This window comes from Nannospalax galili, unplaced genomic scaffold (genome assembly GCF_000622305.1).
Source record: "Nannospalax galili isolate Female #2095 unplaced genomic scaffold, S.galili_v1.0 scaffold296, whole genome shotgun sequence".
NCBI lineage: Eukaryota > Metazoa > Chordata > Mammalia > Rodentia > Spalacidae > Nannospalax > Nannospalax galili.
Genome location: NW_008340113.1, coordinates 1,351,163 through 1,360,741, shown reverse-complemented (window position 1 = coordinate 1,360,741; position 9,579 = coordinate 1,351,163). Strand labels below are relative to the sequence as shown.

The following is a 9,579-nucleotide window of genomic DNA, read 5'->3' as shown; positions in this document are numbered from 1 at the left end:
TCATGAATCCCTCCTCTCCTATTGGGAGGAAAAACAGAGTCCACTTCGAAAGAAGAGGGAACCCATTACTGCCTTAACCATTGGAGCTCTCTTCTCCGTGGGGATAGCTGGAGCAGGGACAGGAATCGCAGCCCTAGTAACACGAGAGCAAGGGCTCATGGCACTAAGGCTAGCAATTGACAGGGACCTGGAACAGCTCTGGCAAACAATGTCAGACCTGGAGCAATCTCTCACTTCCTTATCAGAGGTGGTGCTATAAAACAGAAGGGGCTTGGATCTCCTATTTTTAAAAGAGGGCGGGCTATGCACAGCTTTAAAAGAGGAATGCTGTTTATATGTAGACAAGACAGGGGCAGTCAGGGAATCGTTGACCAAGTTAAAAAAGGACCTGGAGAGGAGGCGCAAGGAGTATGAAAGTAGTGAAAGCTGGTTCGAGTCTTGGTTTATGCATAAACCATGGTTTACAACTCTCCTCTCAGCTATCGCAGGACCTCTAATTATCCTATTGCTACTAGTCACAATTGGTCCCTGCATAATAAATAGGCTACTAAGGTTTGTTCAGGAAAAGAACGATACTGTCCATCTCTTGGTCCTTCGCCAGAAATACCAAGCCTTAGATACTGCTGAGGAAGATTCCTCAGTCTGACCTAGTTAAAAGGGGGGAAATGCTAGGAAAAGAGGAAGGAAAGAGGAATTTATTGCTTGTCTGAATTTACTGCTTGAATTTACTTTTTTGAATTTACTGCTTGTAACTGATTAACCCAAGTGGAGACACAGGCATCCCCAGATAGGGGCAAGTGCTGCACCCCCCAGAGCCTAGCCTGTTTGATCTGTGTTGTGTCATGTAGGCATGTCCACTTACCCAAGATAACAGGAAAGGGTTGCGCCAGGTACATACCACTCACCCTTCCCTGATTGAGACACCTGAAGGAAGTTGTGACATTTTTCTTGTTTTGAAGTTATTGGTTTGTGAAATGCTTGCTTTGAAACTATTGGCTGTATGAATGCGGGCTTTTGTGTAACGGGTTGTGGGAGCCTATATAATCTTTACCTAAAATTGCCTCAGGGTCGATCACTCTAACCAGACCTGTGTGTCTTGGAAGGATGGTCGGCCCCAGCTAGCTGGTTTAATAAAACTCTGCTTGATTTTTGCATCTCTATACTCGTGCATTTGTTCTCCAGAAGAGATCCACCGAGTCACAGACCCTAACAGTATATATTCTACTCCCATAGTAAGTTTTTATTACATGCCATTAACTATAGTTTCCATGCTGTGTGTTAGATCTTTATACCTGACTAAAGGCCTAATGTAGCAATCTTTAGGTTTTATGGTAGAAGCCTCAAAGAGCAAGCAAATGATGTACAGTACAAGGTCTATAACTTCTGCTTTTACCAGTATCTTCAATACAGAACATACATCATCTCAAATTTGACATACAGTTTGAACTTCAGCGAGAATGACTCATCCAGTTCCTACCAGGGAGTGTAACTCCCAATCTGGGATATTTTCCATGTACTCACTGCCTGAGGATTAATTAAAAGACCCCTCACACCATTTAACTCAAATGTTTCTCTGTTTATTTTGTTAAGATGACCTGTTCTGGGGCAGAGTACAATATTGAAGTCATCTATTATATTGTGTTGGGATTAATTTGTATATTTACTTTGGTATTGTCTGTTTTAGGAAATTACCTGTGCTGTGTGTGTATATGTTTGAAATTAATATGTCCTTTTGATAGACTGTACCTTTAATCAGTAAGGACTAGCTTCTTTTTCTCTTCTTATTCAGTTTGAAGTCTTCTTTGTAAGATATTACCAAAGTGACTCTTGCTTCTTTTCTACTTCCATTTGCTTCAAAACCCTTTTTCCATCCTTTTACCCTAAGGGTTTCTTTCTTTTTTTTTTTCCTGAGAGTTTTTTTTTTTTTCAAAGTTTTATAAAAACTTTATTGAGAACTTCATATGTGCATATAAGATGTTTTGATCAAATCCATTCCCACTCCCTCTCGTCCAACATTCACCCCTCTGAAGAGGTAACCCTAAAATCCTTTAAGGATTAGATACACGCTCCCAAATACTTTTGACATTTTGACATTTTTTTTTTGCTTTGGAACAGATTGTGATGCTAACAGGCTCAAGGACATTTTGACTTTTAGTCCAGAAACTGGTTACATTTCTTTGGGTTCTTTTTACCCTAACTGCCTAGTCAATTCCTACCTCCTATTCTTACCACACCATCCTCTGAAGGGGTTACCCAAATTGTCAATAGGTAATCAGATGCTGACAGGCTCTGGCTTCTTCCATGCTGAACAGGGACACAGGGTGAGGCAATTGGAGTACCCCTTCAGTGAGTCTAAAAGACTGCCAATTTGCATAACTCTTGTATCTAAGGGGAAAAGGAAGTCCTTGAATCATGAATAGGAGATGTGAAGGAGAAGTAAAGGCAAGAATAATTAGCATTACAAGTTCTAGACAGGGAACCAGAAAAAAGTCAGAACAGGGCAATTTTCAAATGTTCATGTGAGAGTCCATTGGTTTTCTTGACAAGGACTTCTAGAAGCATCTCTCTATTGGGTTCTCCCTCATTTTTCTTTTGTCTTCCAAGGCTGGACTAGTTGGCTGGGAAGAGTGGCTGTATACTCAGGTGAGGGTCCAGTGACCCTGCTTGGCCCTCCTTTAATGAATGAGCACAACTGTCAACAAGCCCAATTGTGATTATGTTTAGTGATCAGGCTCAGCCAAAGTCATGATGATAGCAGTTATTTCATTCAGAAGGGTCTGCTGTATAGCTTCATCTTATTAAAAGAATCTGGAATTTAAAAGGATTTGGTGCTAGGAGCCACATATGAGGGAGAACATACATTGTTTGTTTTTCTGAGTCTGTGTTACTGCACTTAGTATAACAGTTTCTAGATCCATCCATTTACCTGCAAATTTCACTGTTTCACCTATCTTTACCGCTGAATAGAGCTCCATTGTGTAAATATACCAAATTTTTGTTAACCACTCATCAGTTGAGGGACACTTAGGTTGCTTCCATCTCTTAGCTATTGTGAAAAAAGCAGCAACAAATATGTTTGTACAAGTGTCTCTACAATAGGATGAGTCCTTTGGGTATATGCCAGGTGGTATATACCAGGTCATATGGTAGATTCACTTTTAGCATTTTAAGAATTTCCCACATTGTTTTCCATAGAGGCTGTACAAGTTTGCAATCCTACCAGCAGTGAATGAGTGTTCCCCTTTCTCCACATCCTCTCCAGCATTTGGTATCATTTGTTTTCTTGATCCTAGCCAGTCTGATGGTGCTAAAATTTCTTAAAAAAAAAAAAAAAAAAAAGTTTTATTATCTTTTTTTTTTGAGAATTTCATGCATACGTACAATGTATTTTGATCATATTCATCCTATTCATCTCCCTAACTGTTCTTACATCACCCCCACCACCTAACTCTCAATTTCTTCATTTGCTTAACTAATGCTCTAGTATTTTTTTCCCTGTAGGTTCAAGAATGTGTTTATCTCTCTCCTCTGTTTAGGATTCATTTGAATATCTCTTTTAGTGCTGGCTTCACTGTGATGAATTTCTTTAGTTTGTTTTTATCAAGGATTATTTTTTTCTTCAAATATTGACTAATACTTTTGGAGGATTGGCACTTGTCTTTCAGAGCTTGAAATACATTGTTCCAAGCCCTCCTGTCTTTGAAGCTTCTGTTGTGGGATCTTCTATTATTGTCTTCTATTATTGTGTGGTGGGTCTGTCTTTATATATGACTTGGTATTTCTGTCTTATAGGTTTTGATATACATTAGTATCTTTTCTATTTTAAGTACAATATGATATAGGAAGTTTCTTTTCTGGTTTTAAGTATCTGATGTTCTATATACTTCTTGTATTTGAATGCATCTTTTTGCCTTTATTTGGGAAATGATATTTTTGAAACTTTTCTATGCCTTTAGCATGAAGTTATTCTATGCCTGTGATTTTTTCATTTCATTGTGTCTGTAGATCTCATATGTTCTGTTTACATTTCTTTATTATTTCATCATTGTCATTGTTTGAATGTCCCAATTCAACTATTTTAACTTTAATTTCAAATATCCCATCTTCCTCTTGGCTCATTCTATTGGTGAAGCTTCCCACAAAACTTTTTAATTTACTTCTTGAATTTTATTTCTATTCATCTTATGATTTTAGGTATTTAAAAGACCTCTACTGAATTCCACTTTAATATTATGTATTGATTTCTTTGTCTTATTTAGCTGTTTTTCTTCTTTTAGAATTCATTTATCAGCTTATTCATGTCCTGTTTGATTTCATTGACCATACTTATAATCATTTTTTGGACTTTACCCAAATCATCCTTATGGGAGGCCATTAACACTGAATTAGCAATTCTTGGAGGAGTGATGTTGTCATGGCTTTTCATGTTTCCTGTTTCATTTTCATTGAGATGTGTGCATTTGAAGTTAAATTGTTGTTTGGATTAGAAAAAAAAAATACTATTCTTTTCTCAGTAAAGTGTTTGCAATGTTCACCAAGGTTTAGGTTGTAGGATGGATGAGGTGTTTTTTTTTTTTTTTTTCTGACAGACTAGGGGTCTGTGTTCAGCCCATGTGTTCAGGCCATTAAACTCAATCCCCAGTAATACTCTGAGAGTAGAATACTGCTGTCTGCAAAAAAAAAAATCACTGTCAAAGCGTAGGTAGCCCTACTATAAATACACAGTTACAGTCATAAAAAACAAACAAACAAAAAAACTTTCCCTTTTAACTTGTCATTTTAGGAAGTAAGGGAGCACTGATAATATATTCACTAAGATTAGTTACTAAGGATGTGAGTGGAAAGGGAGAAAGCAAAGGAAGGCTAATGATTGCTATTGTGATGACAGAGAAAAAAAGAGAGGAGTGAAAAGTCAATAGAATGTGAACTACAAGGTCAGAATGTTTAGATAAGGCATCTCTGGCTGAAGATAGAAGGAAAAGAAATAGATAAATGGGACCAAATTATCTAAAACAATCTAAACCCTCAGGAGGCTGAGACATGGGGACCCCTAAAAGTAGGCCAGTATGTATCATTTAGGAAAGTCCATCAAAATGAAATGAAAAAGAAAAGAATAGAGGAAAAAATGAAAAAAAATTAAGAAAAAAGAAAATAAAAGAGAACAGGAGCAGAGCAGGCCAAAGCTGGTGCTAATGTGACAATAGATGTTTATAAAAGGAGGAATAAAAATGAAGGATTAGAGAGAAGGCTCAGCTCTTCCAGAAGACTGGAATTCAGTTTCCAGCACCCCTGTGAGGTTTATCAAAAACACCCTTAACTCTTGCTCCTGGGGATCCAACACTTTCTTTCTGACTTCTGCAGGCTCTTGTACTCATGTTTTTAAATATCTAAAAGGTATTTAGTTTTTTTTTAAAAAAACATTTATTTAATAACCACATACTTAGAAGAAGCATTTCATTATATCAACATTGACATATTCAATAAAAATTTTCTGAGCTAGGCTGCATCTCTTACAAAATTGGCTGTAGATTTTTAGGTTTACAGTTGAATTATTACAATTACACAATATTGTACTCAAATGAATACTAATTCTTCAAAATTTGCTCCTTAATAATTAGTAGATGTGAAAAACATTACCATTGAAATCTACCTGATGACTTTATATCCATGCTCAGATGCCAAGGAGCACAGAAAGTAACCAACTGTGACTGGTAATAATCTGATATATAGAGATTAGAAATTCATGTGGAAACATCCTAATGTCAATTGCATTAAAAATGAAGTTTTCTGCATGAAACTCTGTATTTTGATAATGAAATGGAGATCTTCTTTAGAGGTATTTAGGTTTTTAAAATACCAAAAAGCATAAGATGAATAGAAATAAAAATCAATCACACACAATTACAAATAAATTTTTTTTTTTAAAGTCAAGATGAAAGAGCTGAATGGGTGTGCAGAGTCTGCACCTCTTCTCCCTCTGCTGGTGTTACTGACCTGCCCATCCCTTTTCTCCTTTTTTCTTCCTTGCTTTTAAAATGTCTGTTTCTGAAAATACAGTGAAGATTTTGCAAGGCTTCCTGTTTCAAACTCTGCTATCTGCTGTTGTTTTCTTTTTCACTGGAAGGGGAGAGAAGAGCCATATTTTAATGTGAGGAATTATTTAGATATAAATGACAGCAAATATAATTCAACTGATTTAAGAAGAGAAGTTTGTTGAACCAGTCATCTGAAAAGTTCAGTGAGCAAGCAGGCAGTAGGATTCATAATGTGCCAGAACTAATTACCACCAGGGTTCATTTCCTGTTCATTTCTTGGTTCTATATTTCAGATTGGCTTTTTTACAAGAAATTTGATCTAATAAGTTCATAGCTATATTCTTAAAGTTGTAGGGGTAGATGAAAGTACACTGTATTTCCTACTAGTCACTCCAAAAGTCCTGCTGTACCTTGGGGTCTCCAATTTGTCACATGCCCACTCCTAACTAATCAGTGTCACCCAAAACATGTCATGCTTTTATTTTGTTTTATTTTATTTTATTAATTTATTATTTTATTTTTTTTTGCCAATTCCTGCTTTCATACCATACTTAAAATAGTAGTATTGGGGCTGGAGAGATGGTTCAGCAGTTAAGAACACTGGTTGTTCTTGCAGAAGGCCCAGGTTCAAATCCCAGCACCTACATGGCAGCTAACAACTGTCTGTAACTCCAGTCCTGGGACCTCCAACAGCCTCTTCTCACCTCCTCGGGCATTGCATGACACAGGTGCACTTACCTATGTGCAGGCAATACATGCATACACATAAAATTAAAAAAAAAACACAATAAAAAAATAGGAGTGTCAAAGAAAGGTATCTCCCCTTACACATTATCTGGAAATGAGCATGGGTGAGGATAGGTTGGTTTCCCAGAGTGCAATACAAGGAATATTTCTAAGTGAATGAATGCTGCATGACCACATAAAAAACAAAAACAAAAAAACCCCCCAAGATTTCTACAACAGCTCTCTCAGTCCTACTTCAGTTTTGCCTCCTTCTCCAGAGGAATGGAGGCTTTGGAAAGAGAAAGATAAGGATTGGTGCTCAAGGCAAAGAGCTTGAAATTGAGGGAATCTGTTGAACTAGAAACATTCATGCAAAAGAAAATATTCAATAACCTGACCTCTTACTGTCAGACTTTTCATTACATAGTTCTGTACATCTACTCATGGTCTGTTAATGCTACCCCTAAAACTTATCACCAGGAAGACATCTTCTTTTGAAAAATATAGTCTAACAATCGACTGCTTATCCTCTGGCATTTGCCCTCAGTATCTGATGCCTGAAACTATTTCAGGCATTGATATTTGTTTTTAATGTTTTGTCCCTGATAACCCATAACATTTTGTTTTCTCTATCCAAGAAAATCTTTGTAGTCTATCCTTGACCACAAACCCATATATTTCCATTCCAAGCTGTCTTCCCCAAATCTCATTTCATCTTTCCTTCTTGGAAATCCAACTTTTTGTCCTTTCAAGCTTGCCATCTAAAAAGATACTATTTCCCCTTTCATAAGGTTGCACAAGGGAATATACTGCTGGCACCATTAATTAAGGCCTATAAGTCATGTTCAATTCCAGCAGGCATGAAGAAAATGCTTTCACTTCTTCAGTGACTCCTTTCTTTGTGCCAGGCAGAATTTTAAGTATTTGGGTCCACTGGTGAGGAAATAAAGCTCTCTTGGTAGTGGCTATATGAATATTTTCCTATTTCTCTTGCTTCTCTGCTCAAACTTTTTCATTGTCTCAAATTTTCCACTTTCCTCATCTATTAAGAAAAACGAGAAGTCAACAGGTTAGAAGTTTTCATCATAAAAACTCAAGAATGCCCCAAACACTTTGAATGCCTCTCTCTGTTTTGTTGTGTCCTTTGTATTTACTTAAAAAAATTTAAATGATTTTAATTGTTCAAGAACTTCATAGAATATATCATGATCACATTTCCCCCTTCTCCAACTTTTCCAGATCTGCCTCCATATCCCTACACACCTTTTTTCCCCATCAAGTCCTGAAAGTGTTTTCATGTCTCTTTCAATCTCTAAAACTTCTTTGCTTCCGAAAGTCATAAACATGTTGGAAGTTTCAGGAAATTTATTGTCCGTATTTAGGTTAAGTCTACCTCATGATTGCTTCGTGCCCAACATTTGGCAATTAGTGTCTAGTTCAGTTCAGTACCTGTGAAAGAATTAACCAGCAACTGAAATGAACTCACAGGAGGTCACCCTTTGTAGGCATGGCCATGTACAGGGACAGGGCAATGGCCAGGGGTGGTGCTACATCTAGGAGTAGGGCTTGAAAGGTGGCTCTGGCTACCTTAATGACAGCACTAGTGACCACAGATCTCCAATATGACTTTGTGACTTGCCTACTTAACTTTCTGAAGATAAGAGTTGAAATTTCCCTCAAAGACAAGATTCTGGCAGTTTCTGGCTGTACAAGAGTGACCTGACCCTTCATGTTGTCCCTCTTCTGCCATTTCCATTCCACAGCAGAGCCATAAGCCCCCCAGATCAGGAATTCTGGCAACTCAGAAATCACTCAAGAAGCATGGATGTAGATTGTGAATTTGTGAGATGTGACCAATTAGAGTAACAGTATGAATAGTTAGGTATTAAGACTTCCATTTGCATTGACTGCCCCTCTAAGTCTCAAACATTATCATCTTTGTAGGGAAATAGGAATGACTATGAATAGGACTGACTGCAAGAATGGAATGAACAAGCTTCATCCAGCTAAGGACTGGAGTTGAGTGAATCCACAGTCCTACCGCAGTTGTCTCTTAGTCTTCACCAGGCTGAATTACCTGCACTGGATAAAAGGGCAGTATAATACACCAAAAATCCAATCCGGAAATCATATTAAGTATCAACCCAAACTGTTTGAAAGACCAGTAATCAGAAAACTAATGCTTACAGTCCACTCAATTCAAGAGTCAGGGAATGCTTTAATCTCCTCTCATGTAGTGGCAAATCTAGGAGGAATCATGGGATATAGTAAAGGCTTGTCAAGGCAGAGGGTTAGTGCACAGAGATGAGGTCTACTCCTGCGTGTGAAGGCAAAATCATTTTCATTCCCTGAATACACAAGACATTGCAGAAAATAGGAATATAAGGATTTTATAGGCAACTGATGTTTGTCTTTAAGTCCATTTATATGGTTTATGACATTTATTGTCTTATATATATTGAAGCATCCCTGCATCTCTGTAAGAAAACAGACTTGATCATAGTTGATGATCTTTTTTATGTGTGTCTGTATGAGATTTGCACTTATTATTTTGAGAATCTTTGCATCTATGTTCATTAAGGATATTGGTCTATGATTTTCTTTATTTCCTCTGTCTTTACCTGGTTTTGATATTAGAGTGATACAGGCTTCATAGAATGAGTTTGAGAGTTCTCCCTCTAGTTCTAGATTTTTGAATAATTTAAGAACTATTGGTTGTACATCTTCTTTTAATGCCTGGTAGAATTTTAATTTGAATCCGTCTGGGCCTGGGCTTTTTTTTTTTTTTTCCAGTTGGTAAGTTTTGTATTATTTTTTC

General features: G+C 37.1%; 1 pseudogene; it reads right to left on the bottom strand.

The window, feature by feature from the left end:
- The window catches only part of LOC103735712, a 50,888-nt pseudogene extending 42,781 nt beyond the window's left edge, over positions 1-8,107 (bottom strand).
- Between the last annotated feature and the right edge of the window lie 1,472 nt (positions 8,108-9,579).